Genomic DNA, 15000 nt, shown 5'->3' with positions numbered 1-15000 from the left:
CTAAAATAAATCTCTTATCATCAAAGGCTCCTAATGCCTTTTTATTTACTTCTTCACTATATATGTTATGTTTATAACTTCTTATTGTATTCATTTTCCTGTATTCTTCTTTCTTATTCATCAAACAATTATAATAATTTCTAAAAGTTATTGATTTCTTTATTACATATTTCTTTATTCCCTTTAACCTCTTATCAATCTGATCACCATACTTATAAGCATATGCCTTTGCTCTCAATCCAATAAACTCACTCATTACTTTTCCACCCAACTCATCCTTAAACTTACCAATAACCTTTTCATTCTTTTTGGAAAATAACTCACTCTTCTTGCTGAAATTACTTGTATCATATACTCCAATATTTTTCTTCATATCTTCATAAACATCATCAGTTTTTATATCTAGGATAAAACTATCAGTGTCCATATACAACAATGAAACATTTTCACCATACTCTTTCTTTAAGTCATTATACAAATAATCATACATCAATATCTTTGATAAATCAAGAACTGCTGTTCCAATATAAATTGGTTTATCCATTACAATACTTTCCTTTTTCATATGAATTGCAGAAAAGTTCTCTGAAAAAACCTCTTCTCTCTCAAAACTTGGTTTATTTATCAATCTCGAAGCTTCTTTCCAAGATGTTGCGAATCTAATGTTTTGCCTGTTTCTAACATTTTCCATAGTCTTTCCAAATACAGCATTATTCATTAATTTATAAAAGTCCCCTTCAAATTTTACTTTTGTATTTGCTCTCATATCTGTATTGAATTGAATATACTTTTTCACCCAAGGACTTTGTTTAAATTTTAAAACTCTATGAATTTTAGCTACTCTCAATCCTTCTCTCAAAAACTGTTTTAAGCTTCTCTGATGTAAAACATATCCCTCTTTATCATAGAATGTTGTTAATAACTTTTCTGTTGATTTGCCTTTAATATTAAAACTTTTATGATAATCACTGAACCATTCTTTCTTTGGGGTTTCTTTCTCACATGCAAAAGGAAGGTCTTTATGCTTATTATGAAGAACACTCGGGTACCTCAAATCAACTTCAAAATAATAACCTTCTTCTTCGTCATTCAATTCCTCTTGAGAAGAAATAACAATATTCATCAAAGCCTTTTCATAATCCTTTTCTTCCACCCACTCTAATTTACCATAAGGTAGAGATTGAGACATTGCCCATCCATACAAATTATTAGCATCAAAATACATCAAATAATTACTATCTTTTTCACTATCATAATTTGGAAGATATTTATTATTTGCTTTAGCATATCTTTTTGAACATACTTGTGATATTCCACCTCTCTTGGACTTCTCAATCATCAAAAGCATATCCACATCACTGATTAAATCTATATCTTGTTTTGTCATTTTCAACATTGCACTCCAAGCTAAACCAGGAGCTGTGAAATAGTGGGCAGGGTCTAATCCATAACAATTTTTATTATGACAGAGTGTTCTAAAAGCCTCAAACACATCAGCTAACAATAAAACATCTGTTTTTAGATATAAATCGTGATATTCTCCAAGGTTCTTTATCTTAAATAATTTCCATATTTCTTGTGCGTGTTTATATTCCTTATCACTTATCTCTTCTTCATAAAGGTTATTATAGAAACTTTCTTTTGATGGAAGTTGTGTTTCTTTAAATCTCATAAATGAATCCATATAATCATAAGGATAAATTCCCTTACTTGTAAGAATTTTCTCTTTACTTTGAATTTCATTCCTTGTTTGAATTTCCTCTCTCGTAAGAATTCCTTCTTTAATCAGAATTTCATCTTTAATCAGAATTTCCTCTTTAGTTAGAATTTCCTCTTTAGTTCGAATTTTCTTTATAATTAGAATTTCATCTTCAGTTAGAATTTCTTCATTAATTACAGTTTCCTCTTTACTTTGAATTCTCTCTTTAATCTGAATTTCCTCTTGAGTGAGAATTTCCTCTTTTGGAAAGAATGAATTAAGATTTGGAAAAGAGTCCGTGGAGCTTAGATTTGATGCGAGGTAGGCTAGTGGTGTTCCCATAAACTTGTAAGAATCTAGAAACCTAATACGAGTTAAAGGTTTTGTGAATATCATTTTTGAAAATGAAATATACTTTTGACTTGTGTTTGTTATGGCAGAAATATTCCCTGGTGTTTTTGAAAGTTCATTTGTAAATAGATGTGTATCATAGTTGGCGCTGTTGTGAAGAAAGACTGGAATAAAAGAAGGTAATTTATAATTAAGATTACAACAGAAATGAGCGGGACCTCTATATTTACCAGTAAGATGACAATGATCCCTAACTTTAGACTCCTTAATTTCCCCTCACACATATGACAGATATTGTTCTTTCTAAATTCTAATTTTTCTTCTTTGGTTAATTTCATCGGTTCATTTGTTTCTTTCATTAATTTAGTGAGTCTTATACAATCCTTTTCTAATCGTTTTACAAACTCTTGTGAAGCTTTTTTCCACGATAATGTTCAAGTTTGTTATACTTTTCTCCAACAGATGATTTGATATAATAACAGAAACCACAAGGAATATGTTTTTGATATTTATTTGTATATGATTCTTTTGGATTAGGAGAAGCAGTATTTATCTTTTTAAGGATACACTCAAAATCAGCGTATATCACAAATGGGTGCATGAAAGATTTATTATAATCTTCAAAAGAAATCTTTTCACCAGGTTTAGGCATTGTAATTACAGCTGATTTATGATTACTACAATATTTTGAATGTTGTTCTAATCGTTCTTTTGTATGAAATGAATTAAGACATCGCTTACAAGGATATATTTTATTTGCTCTTCTGAATACCTGAGAAGAGATTAATCTTGATAAATTATTGATGTATGTGTAATGTGAATTCTTTCCAACACTAAAATATAAAAGATCAATGTGTGTTTCTTCATTTTTATAGTTGTTTGAAATTTTTAATATTTGAACTTTGTTTGTATCCGTTAATCCATATACATTAATAGAAAGATTATTCTTTTTCTCAAATTTAGGAATATCTGTTAGTGGCATTGGGAATTTAAAATCTTTAATGTCTAAGGTATTCTCATATTTCATATATTGTTTTACTCTTTCTGAATTACATTTTGGTGGATGAAAGTGAGCAAGAACAGACCAGAGAAAACATTTATTATCATTGTTCTTAATATTAACAACTGCCTTCTTTAGTTTTATTTCTTTTGGTAATTCAATATAAGAAGAAGCTTTAAGAGGGCTTGATTTTAGAATGTGTATATCTAAAAAGATGATTTTTTTAATATTGAATCCACTTCCTACCACTGTATTATCAACATCCTCCTCTTGTCTTGATAGTTCTTCATAAACCCCACTATTCAAAAAATCTTGAAATGATGTTATAAAATGAAGATCTGTTCTCATATAAGGAGTTTGTTCTTCATCTTGTCTTTTCATATTCATTTTCACTCCCATATAAAACTTTAAAGTTTTCATTTCTTTTAATGTCTTTTTAATAAAATTTTCAACATCAGGTTTCACTATTTCAATTGATTCAGCTATTGATGATGGACCGGGTTCTCCAAATTGAAAAATCCTTATTTTTATATGCCCTTTAAATGCCCCATCAGTGTTTTCAATATAATAGTCTCCCTTTACTTTAAACTCATTTTTCTTGTGTTTTTGTGATTGAAGATGTTTATTATAACTACTCTTCAAAACATCCTTTGAACAGATATCACAATGTTTTCTTTCCAACTCAAGAGGAGATATTTTATGAAACAGATTAAATGTGTGTTTGTTGGTTCGGAGGTGTTTTCTATAATGTTTATATTCGTGATTACAAACATCGCAGTACGTTGTATTCACCATATTTATAGAATAAAACTTTGCTTAAACTAAAATTTTCTTGATGAAAATTTCGTTTGTTTTACAAGGTGAATCTGTGCTTAAAACCATTTTATCCTCCAACTTTTTTCACTTAATAAATACAATGTTTCAAGACACAAAAGACAAGTTTCAATCAATCTCTTCATCTGTTAAAGATACTGAGAAATATGTCAAGGATGTAAAATTGAACAAAGATAAATATAACAACTATTGGATAAAAACTATTATGGTAAATAATATGAGTTCTTCAATTTCCTTCAGTGGAAGGGCCTTTAGTATACCTGGTAGAACATCAATTAAAGTATCTCTAACAAAAGTTTCTCCTCTCCTTCTAGTAATATATTCAAAACTAGAAAAAGCAATGAAACAAGAAAAAGTATCAAAGAACAAAAACCTTATGGATGAAGCTTTAGAAAGAAAAGATAAGACCATCTGTAATATGCAAGGAGAAATTTGTATTTTTTTCAACAACCCTAAAGATGTAAATCCTGATGAAATAAAGGATGTTAATATATCAGGTGAAATGACATTTCGTTCAATAGTAGTTAAAGATAATTTTAAAATTACCTTTAATATAAAAAATGTTGTCGTTGAATCTGATAATGAAAAAGTATATCGATATCGATGGTAATATACAACTGAAAGTATAGATGAATTTCAGTTTAAGTAAAGTTTTACTTTATAAATATGCTAGACTTTCCTGATTCTCCATATGACAAATTTGAGAATTGTCCTGCGTGTGAAAGACAGGGATTAAACACAGAGTCAAAAGCCTATAAACAATGTATATTCTGTGATTATCGTCTAATTAATGATAATAAAAAATATAAAAAGGAAAATAATTCTTTTAGATTTACACCAAAAATGAATTACTTTACAAGATTGATTAGAGAAATGAATGTAAAGTATGAGGATGATAACACACCTTTCCTTACAAGGGAAGAAACTGAACGTATAAGAGAAATGTTCAAAGGATTGGTGTTGTATATTATTCATGGATGTAATTTTCAGGGAAATATCAACACAAGATATTGTATAAATAAAATAATGGATTATCTTGAAATTAAACCTGAACTTAGGATAAAATATAGAGTTTCTAAAAAGCCAATAATAAATTAAATAACCTGTTTTTCAAATATATAAATGAAAAAAATGAATGATTTTTTACCTATTTGGGAAAATAAGATAAAATTTAACAACCATAAAAATCTCCCAAATTCATTAAGATGTCTCATAGTTGGTTCAAGTGGATGTGGAAAAACCTGCTTACTTTTAAAAATGCTCCTCACTCCCAACTTTTTAGATTATGACAATTTAATAATTTTCACAAAGTCGAGTTTTCAACCAGAGTATCAACTACTCTCACAAGGTTTTAATGCTGGTCTTCAAAAAGAAGATATAATCGGTTTATTTAAACGTCAAAAAAACCTAAATGATTATAACATTGAAGATATAATTCAACTATTTTGTGATACACAGAGATGTAAAAAGAAATCAAATCCTATAACTTGTATTCTTAGTGATAATACGGATGATATACCGTCTCCCCAAGATTTGGATAAATCAAAAAAGAACCTCAAGTTATCTTTGATGATTGTGTTAATGAGAGAAACCAAACGGTAATGGACAGCTACTACACAAGAGGGAGACATTCTTCTTGTAATTGTATTTATCTTAGTCAATCGTACTTTCAACTTCCTCGTCGTTCCATCAGAAACAATGCTAATACTTTTATTTTATTCAAGTTAAATTCAATAGATATCAATAATTTTTGGAGAGATAATTGTTCTACATTATGTAGTAAAAAGAAATTTGGGGATTACATGAAACACACGACTGAAAAATATAAATATATTGTTGTGAAACAAGATGAGATATTAAATGATATTTTTCAATAAATAAATGGATGCGAAAGAAAGAGCAAGAAGATTTAGGGAACATCAAGAGTTGGTTTCAAAAGTTGTAAAACAGCAGGAAGACATAAAGAAGAAACGCAGACAGAAACTAACGGGCGAAGAAGCATTTGAAAGAAAACAAGAGAAATTTTTTAAACCACTTTTAAAAACTTCCCAAGAAAAAATGAAAGATGTTTCCACAGTTCCCACAGTAGAATATACTCCCAGAAAGCTCCAAATGTTAAAAGATTTCAGTCAAATGACGGAGGAAGAATTAGAGCATTTAGGAGAATTAGAATATGATGATGAAGGTTTATTTCAACAACTGGAAGAGATTAATCAACCCCCTGATTATATTGTGAATGCTGTTCAAAACAATGAATATTCAGCGGATTCAAAAACCAAAGCAGGACTCATTCCAACAGAACAACCAGCAATATTTCATCTTGTTAAAGAAAAGGTATTGATATTTAATGATGAATTAAGGTTCTTAAGTTCTGCTCAACCCCTTGTTAAACTAACTCCGAGATTAATGTTTCTTCTCACAAAAGATGGAAGACAAGGTTCAACTGTGAGGGATGAATCAAAGTATATTGATAAACCATTGGATATGGAAAATAATGATGATAGAGTATATATTGATTTGTTGAACACTCTAAATTATAAGGTTATTCTTTCTGGTAAAAGTAGGAAGAATGAGAAGGAGAAACACATTATTCAGGCTTTAAGTATCCTTGGTTCAGGTGTTAGTTTTCTTCCAAATGACCCATCGCAATTAGTTAATAGACTGTTATTGTTGTTAGGCAGTCAGAAGGCTGGAAATAACAATTGTTTTAATGAAGCATCAGCCATTTTAGACCAGTTGATGAACATGAAAATAATTAATAAATGTCAATATAAAGACATTTTATCTCATATTAAATAAGATGAGAAGCACAATCCTTAGTTTCAATTTCACAACAAGCGACCACACATCTTCATTCCCATACCCACTACAACTTGACACAACAAAAGAATATGAGGCATCTTTATTGTCCATGGAAACTTATAATACCTTATTTAATATAACTGATAAAAATGACAAGTTTAGTTATAATCCCGGAAGTGGATACAAAACGATAACAGTCTCACCCGGAGCATATGAGATTTCTCAAATATCTTCCGAAATTGCTCGTCTTATGAAAGAACAGGGTGATGAACCAAAAAATATTGTTATAAACATTCAAAAACATACTTCAAAATCAACGATTAAAGTTAAAAATAACTACAAGGTTGATTTCACAATTGATAATTCATTTAGAGAGTTATTGGGTTTCTCCTCAAAAAAGATTGAAACTAATGGGACGTTTTACAGTGATAATGTCATTCAAATATCCTCAGGAATAAATTCGGTGTTAATTCACTGTGATTTGATTGATGGTGCTTATAATGATGGGAAAAAACAAATACAATATTTTCATTCAGCGCATACTCAACCCCAATTGGTTATAAATTCAATATGGAACCCAAAAATTTGGTTTATCTACCTGTGTCAGGAAAAACCATACACAGAGTAAATTTTAGGATAACCGACCAAGATAATCGTGGTGATTTCTTTTAATGGAGAAGTTATATCCATCAGAATTCACCTACGTGAAGTTTTCCAATAAATAAATACGATGGTTATTGTGAGGAAACACGAGTTGGGAAAATATAAAATAATTACAGGGGATGGGATGTTCCTTTCCCCATACTACAAGGGTGAAGGTATGTATCTTGGTAGAGGATACTATAAACCTAAGAGACAAAGGGGTGTTGGACATCAATTTAGAGGAGATGGGATAATTGATACTCTCATGGGTATTGGTTCAACTATTCTTAAACATAAAGATCTAATTGGTTCAACTGCTTCTGCTGTGGGAAATGTAGCAGGTGCTGTAAAGAGTATAAAAGATGCTCAGAAGGAATCTCATAAATTACAAGCAATAAAAGAAATTAAGAAAGGCAAAACTCAGTTGTCCCCCCAAGAACGACAGAAAATAATTCAAATACTTGGATCAGGGTTTCAAAAGTTTTAACATCTTTTTCCTAAATAAATACAAGTATGGAAGCAATTGATAGTATCTATGATTTGGATGATACTATTATTATCTCAAACTCCACTAAAAAAGAAGATTACTTCAAGGTAAATGCAATAACTGGAACAGACTGGAATACGAATGGTACAAAAAGTTTTGAAATAAATAATCAACAAACCTATTTGAATCTCTCCGAAAGTTTCTTGTTGTGTAAATTTAAATTCACTAAAGCTGGGAATAACACAAACGCTACACTTGTAAATGATTTCTTCTGGAAAATGTTTGATAGTGTGCGTTTGTATATTGGAACACAAGAAGTTGAAGCGGTTGATTATGTCTCTGCTGTATCTGAAATGATAAAATTTACACTCTATACATTCAGTGATAGAATGGGAAAGGGGTCTGTCGAAGGTTTTATTCCTGATATGTCAACGGGAACAAACACAGACCCTGGATATATTCAAAGGAAAGGAGCGTATAATGATGATACAAAAGCAGAAAATAGTTTTACTGTGGCGGTTCCTCTTAAAGGTATATTTGGATTTTGTGATCATGATAAAGTTCTGTATGGTCTTAAAATTAGATTTCAACTACAAAGGAATGATAATGAAAATAGATTGCTTTTTGGTGTTGGTAATGCTTTTGGTGATCAGAATAAATTTGTAATTGAGGAGATGAGTTGGTATATCAGTGAATATACTCCTAATCTTAAAACAGAAGAGATGTTGAATCGAAGACTTAACTCAAAGAAACCACTCAGTGTATCATACCTCAAAAGAAGATGTCAACACGTTAAACTCAATCAAACTACTTACACGTGGAATTTGGGTGTTCTGGAAGGAAAGCCACGATATCTGTGGATCATTTTTAAAAAGCCAGATGGTGATACTGCGACTGATAAGAATAATGCATTGAGTGATAATGCTAAGGTGAAACAACTTCGCGTTTCTCTAGATGGAACATATTATCCACGAGATAGATTGGAAATTAATTCGGAATCAAACTATTTTGCTGAAGCATACAAGTCTTACCAAAAGGTGTGTGAAAGTAATGGAAATAAAGAACCTATTTTGGATATGACAGCATTTAAAAGTTTGTATACAATCTATGCGTTTGACCTGAGCGCGCAAAAGGAAACTATAAAGTCTAATCGAGTGGATACTTCCCTATACATTGAAAGAGGAGAGAGTGAAGAAGTTGATACATATTGTTTGCTTTTGGAAGAAACAGAATTGCAGATTAATACAGATAATGGTGTGATGATTAGTCTCACATAATTTTTTGTTAAATAAATGAGTGGCAAAGTACCAACTGGGGTATATGTTAATCAAATCAATCTTCATAAACTATCATCTTGTGTTCAAAATCAAAAGCCTTGTACGATTAACGTTAATACAATTCAGAGAAAAGGAGCAGTAAGAATTGATGTTTTGCTCACAAGAGAACAGGTTAAAATCTTGAATGACACTGGCTCACTTAAAATTAAAATGACAAAACCAATGTTGAAAAAATATTCAATAAGAGAGACGAGTGGAGGATTTCTCCCATTTCTAATTCCTTTATTTGCTGGTTTAAGTGCGGTTGGAGCATTGACGGGTGGTATTTCAACAGCGGTGAAAACTGCCAACGAAAGGAAGGCTCAACTCCAGGCTCAAAAAGAATTGGAAAGACATAACAAAGAGTTGGAGAAACAAATTAGTGGAAGTGGTGTAATTGTAGATTTTGCTGAAAAACTTGAAGGTCTGCCTGATAAAGCGAGATTGTTAGTTGGAGATATGCTTTCTTCTATAGCACAAGCAGGTGTAAAATTAACGAAAAGAGGTAATGGATTATATCTTTCTAATAAATAAATGAGCATTGATGAGTGGTTGAAAGAATTTGGAAAGAATACAACATCAAATTTACAACTTGCCAAATATTGTAAGAAATTAAAAATTCATAATGTGGTTATTTGTATGAGAGATGAATTAACAAATGTGTCGAAACATACAAAGAATATTATTATGAACTTAGAAGATAATGATGGGAACGGTTCTCATTGGGTTTGTATTTTTAATAGTCAAGACAAATATTATTTTGATAGTTTTGGCCTTCCACCACCTGTTGAAGTTATAAAATTCTTACAGAATGGTGTTTATCAAACATTTCAAGTCCAAGAATTAAATTCCAAGTGTTGTGGTCAATTATGTCTATATGTGTTATTTCAACTCAACAAAAATATAAAATTTTATGATATTATTTTTAATCTAATATAAATGACTTATGTTGGTAAAGATGGTTCTATCTTTGGTGTATCTCAAGAACTGGATATTGATTTATCAAATTATTACACAAAGGCACAGGCTGAACGACATAAATATAATATAACCCAAAATATTAACATGAAAAATGCTTTTAAATTAAAAAATTATCCAAGCCCAACTGACGCGAATGACTTGGTGAGATTAAGCGATTTATCACAATATATATCCTTAAATAAAACGGCTGTGTATTCCAAAGATACAGAAGTGTTGATATTATCTCCAGGTCATACAGAATTCACAGTTCGAATTAAAATAAATTTTTATAAAGAAGGGCGTATCGTTTGTATGAGAATAGAACAATGGGGGTATGATATGAATGATTTAGGGTATAATTGGTCATTTAAAATTAACCTCGAAGACCTGGAACAATTAAATCAGTCTCGTAAGGAAGAATATTATCCACTTGGTATCGAGAATGAGTTTTGTGGAGCCACGATTAGTAAACAACAAATAAAAGAATTTAATAAGGGTAAATATAATAATGGTTTTGCCCTTGTTTATCTCATGAAAACAGAAAAAACAGGATTATATATAATAAGTAAGGAAATACAAAATGATTTAACTATGGGAAGATGGGGAGGTGTTTCGTGCCATAATATTATTCTAACATATATTTCTAATACATAAATGACAGCAAGAAGGCTTCAAGAAAATTATCATTTCTGTGTCCAAGCATACCTTCAAGAAAAGGGTATTCGGTATTTTAATAAATATGTTCTACAACATAAGAATGAGGTATTTTCAATAAAAGATTGGCATTATGCTGATGTTGATAAACCGACAACTTTAGATTTAATTAGAATGTTAAATAATGAAAAAATTATAAGGTTAAGAAAAGGTAAGGCTCTTTTAGAAATTCAAAAGAAATTTTATTGGTTTCCTGTTGTAAAAAAAATTATTTTCGATGCAGGAATAACAAGAAATCCTGATGAATATATGTATAATATTCTATGGGGTGTAAACGATTCAAGGATAGTAAGGGATGAGGAAGGAGTTGAAGAAGAGAGGGAGAAGAAAGAGAAGGAGGAAAGAGAGAATAGAGAGAGGGAGGAAAGAGAGAAGAGAGAGAGGGAGGAAAGAGAGAGAATGAATAAATATCAAAATATGGAAACCAGTGAGATTCAAAAAAGAATAGAGGTATTACAGAAAATAACTCAACCCACCGAGGAGGAAAACAAAGAATTGACAAGTCTATTTGCAATATTTTCTTCAAGACTATTGACATCGTCAAGCCATTCATTTTAATTCAAGTTTTTTCTTAAATAAATGGAGGAGAGAGTGAAGGCATTTCTAAGGATTCTTTATGTTTTAAAAATTAAGATTCAAATGTGCATGTTGGAAACTAAAAAGGTTTTTGCACTCTGCAGGAATTTTTCTCATAAATAAATGAGTTATTGTCTCAAATGTAAAAAGAAAACTAATACTAAAAATATTTCATATATTAAAGGTAAAAATAACAGGGTTATCCAAAAAGGTATATGTTCGGTGTGTGGTTCAAAAAAAAATCAATTTATCTCCAAACACAAACTCGGAGGAGATATACAAAAGTTTTTATCAGGAAGTAAATTTACAACTACTGGAATACCAGGGGAATTACATCTTCCAGGGTATTCTTTCTGTGGTCCAGGCACAAACTTGGATAAAAGATTAGATGAGGCAGACAATCCTAAATCCTGGAGTAAACCAATCAATAGAGTTGATGAAGTGTGCATGAGACACGATATTGATTATGGGAATACCACAACGTTGGAAGAAAAGCATGAAGCCGATAGAGAAATGTTGTATAATTTGTCTCTGATACAAAATCCAACCTTGAGAGAAAAAGTTGATAGGTTCATCGTGAAGAAGATGATTAGTGCTAAATTGAAACTTGGACTTGGAAATTCAAAAACTTGTAAGCTCTAATGATGTCATTAAGACTGAAGAGCAATTAGCTGATGAATTACATAAACCAATATTCACAAAGTTTCAGAGAAGGAAAGTTTATTCCAAGGAAGTAGATTATATCTGGTCTGCTGATTTGATTGAACTCAATAATGATAAGGGGTACAAGTATGCTTTAACCGTTATTGATTTGAGGAGTAGATATGTGTGGGTTGTCCCTTTAAAAAACAAAACAGGTAATACTCTTATGTTAGCTTTTCAACAGATATTTAATAAAAGTAAGAGAAAACCTAAAAAATTGTGGACTGATGAGGGTAGAGAGTTTTATAACAAGACATTTATGAATTTTCTAAAAAATAACAGTATTACATTATACAGTACCTTTAATGAAGGGAAGGCAGTTGTTGTTGAACGTTTTAATCGTACCTTAAAAGAGAGACTATATAAAAAATTCACACAACTCGGTTCACAACAATGGTTATCTTTTATTCAGGATATTGTGGATAAGTATAATGACACGATTCACACGTCAACGAATATGAAGCCATCAGAAACATTTACAAAATTAAAATATGAAAAAGAGATTAATGTCAGAAAACCTAAGTTCAAAGTTGGTGATATCGTAAGAATATATAGGTGGAAATCTCATTTTGAAAAGGGTTTTACTGAACGATGGACGAAAGAACTTTTTAAAATTGTTGATGTAATAGATACGGTTCCTTGGACTTATAAGATATATGATTTGGAAGGGGAAGAGATTTTAGGTTCATTTTATTCACAGGAATTACAAAAGACAAAGATAAATTGAAATTTTTTGACTCCGCCCCTTTTTGACTCCACCCACACAAGCCCCACCCACATAAACCCCTCCCACACAAACCCCACACAAGCTCCACACAAGCTCCACACAAGCTCCACACAAGCTCCACACAAGCTCCACACACACACAAGCTCCACCCATATTCACATAATTAGTGATTAGTTAATTAGTTCCCCCACACACAACATGTTTATTTAATTAAAAAATTATCCACCCATCCACACAAGCTCCACTCATCCACCCATCCACCCATCTCTCCACCCATCCATTGATCCACACAAACCTCATCCACATTCGCCCCTGCCCACATAAACCCCGCCCACACAAGCTCCACACACATAAACCCTGTCCACATAAACCCCTCCCACACAAGCTCCACCCACATAAACCCCGCACACACATCCCGACCACACAAGACCCACCGAAGCCCCGCCCACATAAGCCCCACCCACATAAACGCCTCCCACACAAGCCCCGCCCACATAAGCCCCACCCACATAAACCCCGCCCACACAAGCCCCACCGAAGCCCCACCCACACAAGCCCCACCCACACCCCGCCCACACAAGCCCCACCAAAGCCCCGCCCACACAAGCCCCTCCCACACAAGCCCCACCCCCTCATCCCCCCTGTGCGCCCCACCTTTGACCCACCACCTCCCTCATCCCACCCCCCACCCTTCCCCACACACACACATGGGGAGGGGAGGGATGGGATGAGGGGGTGATGGGTCATTGGGGGCGCACCTACCCTCCCTTCATGTTTTGATCCTCTTCTTGTAATTCAGAATCAAGTAATTGTATACAAAACAAATATAATTTATTAATATTGAAAATATTAAATATTCATTTGCGAGAATGTATAATCTTTCCCAGCAATCTTCTCCAGATGTCTTGTGATTTCGAAACTCAGACACCATATTCTGTTTTGAAACAAAAAGTGGATAATAATTACATGGTAATATGAGTAAGCCTCGTTGACCACTGAATTAACACACCAGGAGGCCGACTCAGCCTGTCATCCTTTCAAGGTCAATAAAATTAATTCCAGTGTACTGACAAAACCGCGTTCAAACTAATAATGCAACCAACATTAGACGACATTCTAAAGAGAGAGTGATATTAATAATAATTCAGAAATATTTACCTCCAGAAAATCATGTGTTGTACAAGATTGCTTCAACAGCTGATGTTGTGCGATAGTGCTGAAAAAAAAAAAAAAAGTCAAGGGTATAGATGAAGAGACAGACAGACAGGGAAAGCAACACACACCCACACACGCACACACACACACACACACACACACACACGCACACACACACACACACACACACACACACACACACACACATAGACACACATAGACACACGCACACACGCACACACACACACACACACACACATAGACACACATAGACACACGTGTCTCACCATTGGTTTAATTCATTCGAGATCAGAGACCGGTCATTATAAATCATTGATCTCTTCAATAAGAGCAGAGAGAGGTAGGTAGGAAGACAGACACACACACACGTGTCTCACCATTGGCTTAATTCCTTCGAGATGATAGGACGTGATAAGACTTCGTGCCACTCATTGAAAATGTCTTTCAATTCTCTTCTAAAATCATTGATCTCTTCAATAAGAGTATTAATTTCATGAACCACGTCGTGATACGTAAACTCAATTTCTTCCAATGCCCTGTCAGGGAAAAAAAAAATATATATATATATATATCAGAATTATCATGATTTAATTAATAATCATTTGCTTCATCGTTCAAAGAGAAAACCAAACAAACTTACCAACTCTGTAGTAAGCTTTTGCCTTCATCGGAAGAGAGATCATCCATGTCTCAGTTGTAAAAATGAAAATCCTGTCTGGCAGAAACTTTGTCTGGTGAATCACTTATAAGGCTTACAATGAGAAAATTCCCGAAACATTGGGTGCGGCCACAGGAAATGACAGCTTGGAAAATAACTGGGCGATTGTATGAATCATTTACAAAACATACTTAAAATGGTTTCGATTCAAATGTTTTCAGTTCGTGTTCTGAGATAAAATATAAACACGAGACCTTGTCTCACAGAATAGTTCCTATTTTTTCACAGCATGACTGTCTAAAACCACACAGCACGACCGTGTCAAAAACACTTCCTCATTTTCACGGCATGAACTG

General features: G+C 32.5%; 1 protein-coding gene and 1 long non-coding RNA gene across 8 annotated transcripts in view; both read right to left on the bottom strand.

Annotated features, from left to right (window-relative positions):
• LOC147011455 (uncharacterized) overlaps positions 1-15000 on the bottom strand; it is a 461606-nt gene that overhangs the window by 179729 nt on the left and 266877 nt on the right. The gene's annotated exons all lie outside the window — the stretch shown is intronic.
• The window catches only part of LOC147011457 (uncharacterized), a 2036-nt gene continuing 615 nt past the window's right edge, over positions 13580-15000 (bottom strand). Inside the window, exons 1-3 of the long non-coding RNA XR_015051842.1 lie at positions 14364-15000; positions 13969-14026; positions 13580-13744 (exon numbers count right to left, since the gene is read on the bottom strand). The exon at positions 14364-15000 is cut by the window's right edge and continues 615 nt beyond it. This is a non-coding gene — a long non-coding RNA (uncharacterized LOC147011457). The remainder of the gene's footprint in view (positions 13745-13968; positions 14027-14363) is intronic.

This window comes from Eptatretus burgeri, chromosome 15, assembly GCF_056783735.1.
Source record: "Eptatretus burgeri isolate ZD-2024b chromosome 15, Ebu_testis_v1, whole genome shotgun sequence".
NCBI lineage: Eukaryota > Metazoa > Chordata > Myxini > Myxiniformes > Myxinidae > Eptatretus > Eptatretus burgeri.
This window is presented reverse-complemented; position numbering and strand designations above follow the sequence as displayed.